This window comes from Schistocerca americana, unplaced genomic scaffold (assembly GCF_021461395.2).
Source record: "Schistocerca americana isolate TAMUIC-IGC-003095 unplaced genomic scaffold, iqSchAmer2.1 HiC_scaffold_36, whole genome shotgun sequence".
Taxonomy (NCBI): Eukaryota; Metazoa; Arthropoda; class Insecta; order Orthoptera; family Acrididae; genus Schistocerca; species Schistocerca americana.
The window spans coordinates 736,067-744,762 of NW_025726082.1; positions in this window are offsets into that span (position 1 = coordinate 736,067).

An 8,696-nucleotide genomic window follows, 5' to 3' on the forward strand; every position below is an offset into this window, starting at 1 on the left:
TTCGGCACAAAGGTGAAGGCGCTTTGGGACATGCAATATATCAGTAACACACACATACAAATTTGTATTTACGTGCACACAGCTGCACGCAGTTGATGGGTATTCTCAGAACCTTGGCTCACAGAGCACACATCAGTGCTGGCGAGAACAGTCTGTAGGACTGAAGCCTACGGGTTTTCTTCAGAGCAAATATATAGGGCGCTAAGAATGAAACAAAAGGCGGCGATAAGCAGTGCAGAAAAAGACACAGAAATATTTTAATCCATGGGTTTCCTCCATATGTTGGAAGTCTATAGACAAAAATAGGGCGGATTCTCAACAAACACTACGTGAAAGTGATTTTCGTCTTCCACCTAAGACGGCAGCACTCTACGGTTCTGTTAAAGACGATTTGATGCTCTGGAAGCTGAGATTTGCAAGATCCCCTGCGAATGTGGCCTTCCGTACATTCGACAGACGACTTTTACAGCCCAGAGAGATATATGGAACACAGCGGGTACACCAGGCTGTCAAAATTTTAGCGTCTACTTCGTCTTTCTGGCACTCGGTGGTGAAAGAGGCAACAAGATGTTAAAATGCAGATTGTAGGAAATGCTTTCGTGTTACAAGATGGACGTCCTCGCTATGCAGCAGCTACCAGCAGGTCATGTATCTCGCAGCCATATTATGCTTCGATGTGGCAGGCACCTACCGAGCGTGGGCGATTGCATCCAGTGCTTGATGAGACGCCACCTACATAGCTGTGTCAGCCATCCTTGTCTTCTCCACGCTGGGAAGTGGCCAAGCAGAACCGAATGTGTCCGAAAATTTCCGACACTCATACCAGTGGTCAATACTTCTAGGCAAGCGAGATGCACCTCAATCATCTGATACCAATAAACTGACCAGTGCCACTCACTACTCAGGGTGCCAACAGTGGCCGACAGATCACATCTTGGTGCTGATTCCATGTGCTCTTTGAGGCTGCTATGCTACGTGCTCTCCTCCATGCGAGCACCCAAATGCCGCTAGCTATCTCCATTAATCGTCACAGATTGTGATATTATGAAAGTATGCCAAAACTCCAACCGTGTGAATCAAACGAATTTGCATCCAGCAGCTGATCGCAATGGCCACCTCTATGTACTCAACAGTAGTACCAACCAATACTTTCTGGTAGTCTTGGATTCCGGAATCAGCACAATCTCTGATACCTCTGATCTATCTCATACTGCAGATCTCAGACCTCAATTCAAGGCATCCCAGACATGCTCAATGATGTTCATAATGGGGGAGTTTGGTGGCCAGCGAAAGTGTTTACACTAAGAGGAGTGTTCATGGAGCCACACTGTAGCAATTCTGGACGTGTGGGGTGTCGCATTTTCCTACTGGAATTGCCAAAGTCCGTCGGAATGCACAACTGACATGAATGGGATGCAGGTGATCAGACAGGATGCTTACGTACGTGTCACCTATTAGAGTCATATCTAGACGTATCAGGTGTTCCATATCACTCCAACTGTACACGCCCCTCACCATTACAGATCATCCAACGGCTTGAACAGTCCCCAGCTGACTGCAGGGTCCATGCACTCATAAAGTTGCCTCCATACCCATATGCGTCCATCCTCTCGATACCATTTGAAACGAGACTCGTCCGACCAGGCAACATGTTTCCTGTCATGAACAGTCCAGTAGCGGTGCTGACGGGCCCAGACGAGGCATAAAACTTTGTGTTGTGCAGTCATCAATGGTATACAAGTGGGCCTCCGTCTCCGAAAGCCCATGTCGGTGATGTTTCGTTGAATGGTTCGCACACTGACACTTGTTGATGGCCCAGCACTGAAATCTGCAACAGTTTGCGGAAGGGTTGCACTTATGTCACGTTCAACGTTTCTCTTCAGTCGTCAATGGTCTCGTTCTTGCAGGATCTTTTTCCGGCCGCAGATATGTCGGAGATTTGATGTTTTACCGGATTCCTGACATCACGGTGCACTCGTGAAATGATCGTACAGGCAAATCCCTACTTAATCGCTACCTCGGAGATGCTGTGTCTCATCGCTCGTGCACCGACTATAACACCACGTTCAAACTAACTTAAATCTAGATAACCTGCCATTGTAGCAGCAGTAACCGAGCCAACAACTGCGTCAGACACTTGTTGTCTCATATGGGCGGTGCCGACCTCAGCGCCCTATTCTGCCTGTTTATATATCTGTATTCGAATACACATGCCTATACCGCTTTCTTTGAGCTTCAGTGTAACAATCTAGCCTCTAATTTTCAGGGTTCCTTTCATATGTATTGCCTCTTCAAATACCGATTGGTTGGAGTTGAAAACAAATTCCTTACTGAACGATGGGATAAGTTTATTTATCTCAGCTACAACTTTTCGGGCCGATTCCACAGTTGGCTGTGCACCACAGAGTTGACACTTTGAACTTCCGTTATCTTACTTCCTCCAATTCTATAGAACTGTTGGAAGTTATGCAACCATCCACTGTTTTCCTTGAAATCACTCTCACCTATGCCTTGTTCAATTTGATGTGCATAACATAGTAGGTTACTATCATGAACATCCTGTAAACTGTATCGAGCATCCTTGAAACGTGAAACGAACCTTGTCCTCCCCTGAATATGCGTAGATTTTTTTATGCACTACACTGTCCTGTTGCTGCGGACATATTCAAAATTTGTAGAGTATTGATTCTGAAACTTTCTGGCAGATTATAACTGTGTGACCGACCAAGACTCAAACTCGGGACCTTTGCCTTTCGCGGGCAAGTGCTCTACCATGTGAGCTACCGAAGCACGACTCACGCCCGGCACTCACAACTTTACTTCTGCCGGTATCTCGTCTCCTACCTTCTAAACTTTACAGAAGTCTCGGTCGGGCACACAGTTTTAATCTGCCAGGAAGTTTCATATCAGCGCACACTCCGCTGCAGAGTGAAAATCTCATTCTGGAGTATTGATTCTCTTAGTATGCTGTAGATGGTCTTCCATATACACAATTATGTTTAGTACCTGTTCCTTGGACAACGATTGTCGCTTACTATGTTTCACTGAAACGGTATTCGCGGCTTCCTGTCTGACAAGGATGATCAACTACATGATTTAACAACTGTTTCAACAGCACTTTCACTTGTTACGCATGCATCTTTATCACTATATACCTCATGTACATTGTCTTCACAGTCGAGCATGTACAACTCCACACATCCCACTCACTCATCTTGCAGAAACGCTAATATTTCATCTGCCACTCCTTTCTGACTCTGCGGAACTCCATGGGTTCATTTCTGACGAAACTTCAACTTTGGCAGCTATTGTTGTAGATATAATGCAATGTCTGCTTTAGTTATCGTTGCCATTGCTCTGCCTTGTATCAACGCCATTAGTTCTGTGGCACTGTTGTGAGTCACTTGTCGACTGAGCAGTTTAACTACACTCCACTGCCTCATTCCGTGCTCACCATTCGATTCCTCCGGTCCCTGTTGTGATTAGCAGCCAATATTGTGGTTGCATGGTAGATAGTATGTGCAGTGTCGAATGCTGTAAGCATCATTGGCCTTTTGCGATCTCACACTCGTGGGCTTCCTTGTCATATATTTAATGCTTCCCAATGCCTTACCCACTATAGCATTTAGGGAGATACAATGCATAGGACTGAAACTACAGATGTACCACCCTTCTTTTAAAAGGGACAGCGACAGTCCCCTGTTAAGATACAGACAGCGAAAGCTGTCATAGATGGATTGTTAACAAAGGTCATCATAAAACGTTCCAATAGCCCATGAGCTTTCCTCACTCATTCCGTTGAGAAAAAGATAGTATATTTCGGATGTGTGGAGATTACAGGGCCCTTAATGCTCAAATCATTCCAAATCGGTGCACCATAGTGAACATACAGGACTTCTCTCATTCTTTATCAGGTGCTGTGGCCTTCAGCATTATAGACTGCCAATAGGTTTAATTAAAGACACCACTGGCATTAGAGGACATTCTAAAGACTGCTACAACAACCCCATTTGGGTCTTCGAATTTTTGAACTTGCTATTCGTTTGAAAAACACAGCACAGACTGACAGCACTTCACTGATTCTACTCTGTGGAAGCTTCCCTACTTTCTGTACCTTAATAACGAGTTATTTTTTTCATTTACGTCACAAGAACATGAAGAACATCTCCAGCACGTTTTCAATATGCTGGATAGTTAGGTGTGTTGGTGAACCATGAAAAATGTCAATTACGGCAACAAACAATGACATTTTTGAGTCATTCCGTGTTGCCAGCAGGGATCAGACTGACGGAACAGAGAACTGAGCTACTGCAGTATGAGTGACACCTGCACCTACAAAGGCTTTCAGGTATGACAAACTTTAATTGGCGACATGGTCCACAGGCTGCAAAAATCCAGGCGTCACTAACCAACACCCGGACTAGGAAGTATACTAAGGTGAAACAAACTGAATGTGCCACTGAAAAAAGTACGCGCCGACAAAGGAATAATGTGTCTAAAAAGTGAAACAGTTTACCGCTACAAATGTGTAAACGTAAGTTCAAAACTAAAGACTTTGTACTGTTTGAATTGCTGCAAAGGCGAAACGCACGAAAATGCAAACAGCAAAGGCACTAAAGACGATATTATAGCGTTCCTACTACATGAAATTCGTGGGTTAAAACTAAAAAATGATGAACTTAAACAACAGTGCGAATCTCCATTGTACAGTGATGTGGTAACAGGAAATATGATTAGTAAAAATACAGGGGACAGGTGCAATACACATTGCCGAAAATGCCAGAAAACTGTGAGAAGTGGTGTTGTGTGCACGGAATGTGGAAACGTATTTAATTTTCGATGTGGAAAAGTAGATCCCTCACTAAATGGACAGGAGATAATCATAAAAACTGGAACTGTGACGAATGTAGGTTGAAAACTATTAGGTTGGTTGGTTGGTTTGGGGAAGGAGACCAGACAGCGTGGTCATCGGTCTCATCGGATTAGGGAAGGATGGGGAAGGAAGTCGGCCGTGCCCTTTCAGAGGAACCATCCCGGCATTTGCCTGGAGTGATTTAGGGAAATCACGGAAAACCTAAATCAGTATGCCCGGACGCGGGATTGAACCGTCGTCCTTCCGAATGCGAGTCCAGTGTCTAACCACTGAAAACTATTAGGCCTAAAGTATGTAACATACCCGGTTATAATGGACCTGAAGATAATGAAGTTCACAAAATCACATCTGAAGCCAAACACACGAAGCAGAACAACATGGATTGCGGCACAAAAAGCACAGATGTATTAAAATCATCGAAAAAAAAAACACAACAAAAAATCTTGCAGCAAAGCAGATTTGATGGTGCCTGTTTTGAAATTGAATAAACCAAACAATGTATCAAATGCAGCAGACGAAGAACAAGATGGAGCACAGAGTCAAGAAATACGAAGAGAAAAACAACACACATCAAAATCTACTCTCATGGTTTTGGAAGAGGGATCACTACAAAAACAATGTACGATCTTTTGAATGAATTGAGAGGAAGGTCAAAAAACACAACAGTTATTGATGACTTTAACATTAATTTTAACAAAACTAATAAGAGCAAGGTACCTACAATTATTAAATCTGTTTAACACATACAACATGCAACCTACTGTGCAGGAAATAACCAGATATGGGGATGGGTCTGAAACAACACATGATCAGATATTTACCAACAAACAAAGCTGTGAGTGCAATATTGAAGTAACAGATACAGTCTTTTCTGAGCATATGGCTTTAAAATGATGATAAGGAATGAGAGCAATAAGAAATGCACAGACACTGAAAAATATGTACAAAGAAGACTTATTAATGCAAACAATATCAGGGTATTTAATACTATGCTAAAAAGGGTGCAGTGGTCCATAGAACAAACTGATGATGTAGACAAAAAGTATGACAGATTTCTCACTGATTATAAATATTGCTATGATGTACCGTTCCAGTTAAAAAGAATTGAAGTCAGTGAGAAGATAAACATGTGGGTAACACAAGGGATTAAAAATCCTAAGCAAACATGCTAAAATAAATAGAACAATAAAACCATACTATAGGAAATACAGAAGGGCCTATAGGAAAGTTTTACAGGCAGTAAAAAGGCTAGGCAATGATTCATACATTAATAATGGAAGCAATAAATCAAAATCGATTTGGAAGATTATAAACAATAGCATAGGAAAATGTAAAACCAAGCCCCACAATTCTAAAATTAAAAGTAAAGGTATAATGATAGTGGGTAGCCAATATATTCAGTGAGCATTATGTGAAAATAGCACCGAACCTAATTAAAAGTCTGTGCAATTCCAGCAACAAAAACAAAGAAGTACCAACTTGTGAAAAGATAATGTTTTGTTCCAAGTAACAGAATGTGAAGTTACAAATGCTATTAATAAACTAAAAAATAAAATGTCTTGTGGTATTGACGGAATTCCAGACAAGGTAATCAAACATAGTTCTATCAGTATAGATACTCGCCTAACTGATTTTATTAATACTTCATTAGGACAGGGGTGTTCCCATCAAAACTAAAACTCTCCATAATAAAGCCACTTCACAAAAAGGATAGTACAACTGACATAAATAATTATAGGCCAATGCTTGTCATTATTGTCAGGTTTCTCTAAAGGAATTGAAAGAGTACAGTATGAAAGTCTAGCTGACTTACTCAATAAGAATAAAATACTGACTGCTGCTCAAAATGGGTTTAGAAAGAACAGATCCCCAGAAACAGCAGTCTTCCAACTCACGAAAATGGTTCTAATTGCCTTGGACAAGAACGAATTAAGCTGTGGGATACTCTTAGATTCATCTGAAGTGTTTGATCTAATCAGCCATGACTTATTGCTTATGAAACTTGAATTTTATGGGGTCCGGGGACTTGCCTTCAAATGGTTCAAGTCTTATTTCTCTGATAGACAACAGAAAGTACAAATATCTCATGAAGGCAAAGAGTATCTTTCAGATTTTTAAAAAACTAGCTATGGAGTGCCCCACAGTTGTTTCTTAGGCCCTCTGTTGTTCTTGGTGTACATAAACGATTTGCCCGACCATCTGACAGTTGCAGAAACATTGATACTTGCTGATGACACAAACATTTTTTTTAAAGGGTACACTGAGGACAATCTACAGCAGAGTTTCTCTAGGACAATAAATGAGACAGGAAAATGGTTTAGCGATAATGCTTTGATCACAAATACGGATAAAACAGTAGTGATGAATTTCAGTAATATTAAAAGTAAAGCTAGAATATGAGTAAAATCTTAGTTAGGGAAGTATGTTATTGCACAAGCTCCATACACAAAATTCCTAGGTATATGGGTGGATGAGCACTTGAGATGGGAAAAGCATCTAGAAGTTTTGAGTAAAAAAATTAAGTAAATGCTGCTATGTGCTAAGAATGCTTTGAGAATGTTGCAATACTGAATCATTGCTGCGTGCCTATTTTGCTTACATGAACAGTTTGCTTGGATATGGTGTGATCCTCTGGGAAAATACAGGTATGGCAAAACAAGCTTTCAAACTTCAAAAAAGGGCAAATAAAATAATGAAAGGAGTTTCCTGCAGAGTGTCATGCAGGGAAACATTTAAAGTATTTAAAATAGTGACTCCTCCAGGCTTGTACATCTATGAATGTGTATGCTTTCTGAAAACTCACCAGGATTTTCAACATTAAATAATCAGATTCATAACCATGAAACAAGGAGCATGGATGATATTCACAGAGATACTCACAAAGCAGCACTCTACCAAAAAAGTGTAAGCTACCAGCCCAAAATACTTTTTAGTGCAAATCCTTCTACAATACAGAAAATTAAAGAATTTCATAAATTCAAGGTAGATCTTAAACAATTTTTACTAACACATAGTTTTTATAACATTCCAGAATATCTGAATATGGAAAAGTAATATTATTTAGATATACTGATTTAAATATTTGTATTTAGTATCCAAGTTTTTGAAACAAATTAAATATAAGAAACTATAATGTAATTGACTACATCCATACAATGTATATTGTTAACATATGAATAAAGAGATTGGATTGAATTGAAGTCACTTTTTGGGGTTAACTGAGATATTACAATTTTCGGTATCCATGTACATAGACACATATTCTCAACAGAAAGGTTCCTACATCACTGATATTGTAAGAAAGACAAATTCTATACGAAAACAAGCTGCACTGCAGAAAGTTCCCTAAATCACTGACTTACGTACTTTTATGCTTTCCCACACGTGAGCATTAGTATCACCAAAGCATTCATAAAGCTGTATAATGGCGGAAAACGAGATTGTGCTTGAAGTTTCTTCTAAGAAAAGGAAGAAGGGTTTTTTAAGAAGTGAAGAATCTAACGGAAATACTATTAAGAAAGCATGTGTAAGTGGTGAATCATACATTTCCTATATTGGAAAGATGGTGCATCATCGATAAATAAGGTCAAAATGCAGGTAAATATCAAGATGTTTGAGTTACTGATTTATTGCTTCAAATTGTAGGTGCAATAATTAATTCGTTTAGGGAGCAACAAATGTATTTTTTTACCTCTCAAACTAAATAATTTAAAATTCAGTAAGAAATAATTGCGAGACATTTTTCAAAGGCTGACATTTCAGATTGTTGTTTGGGTAGACCTATTAGGATGCCTTTGCTTGTACAACAATGTTTAACTGTAAA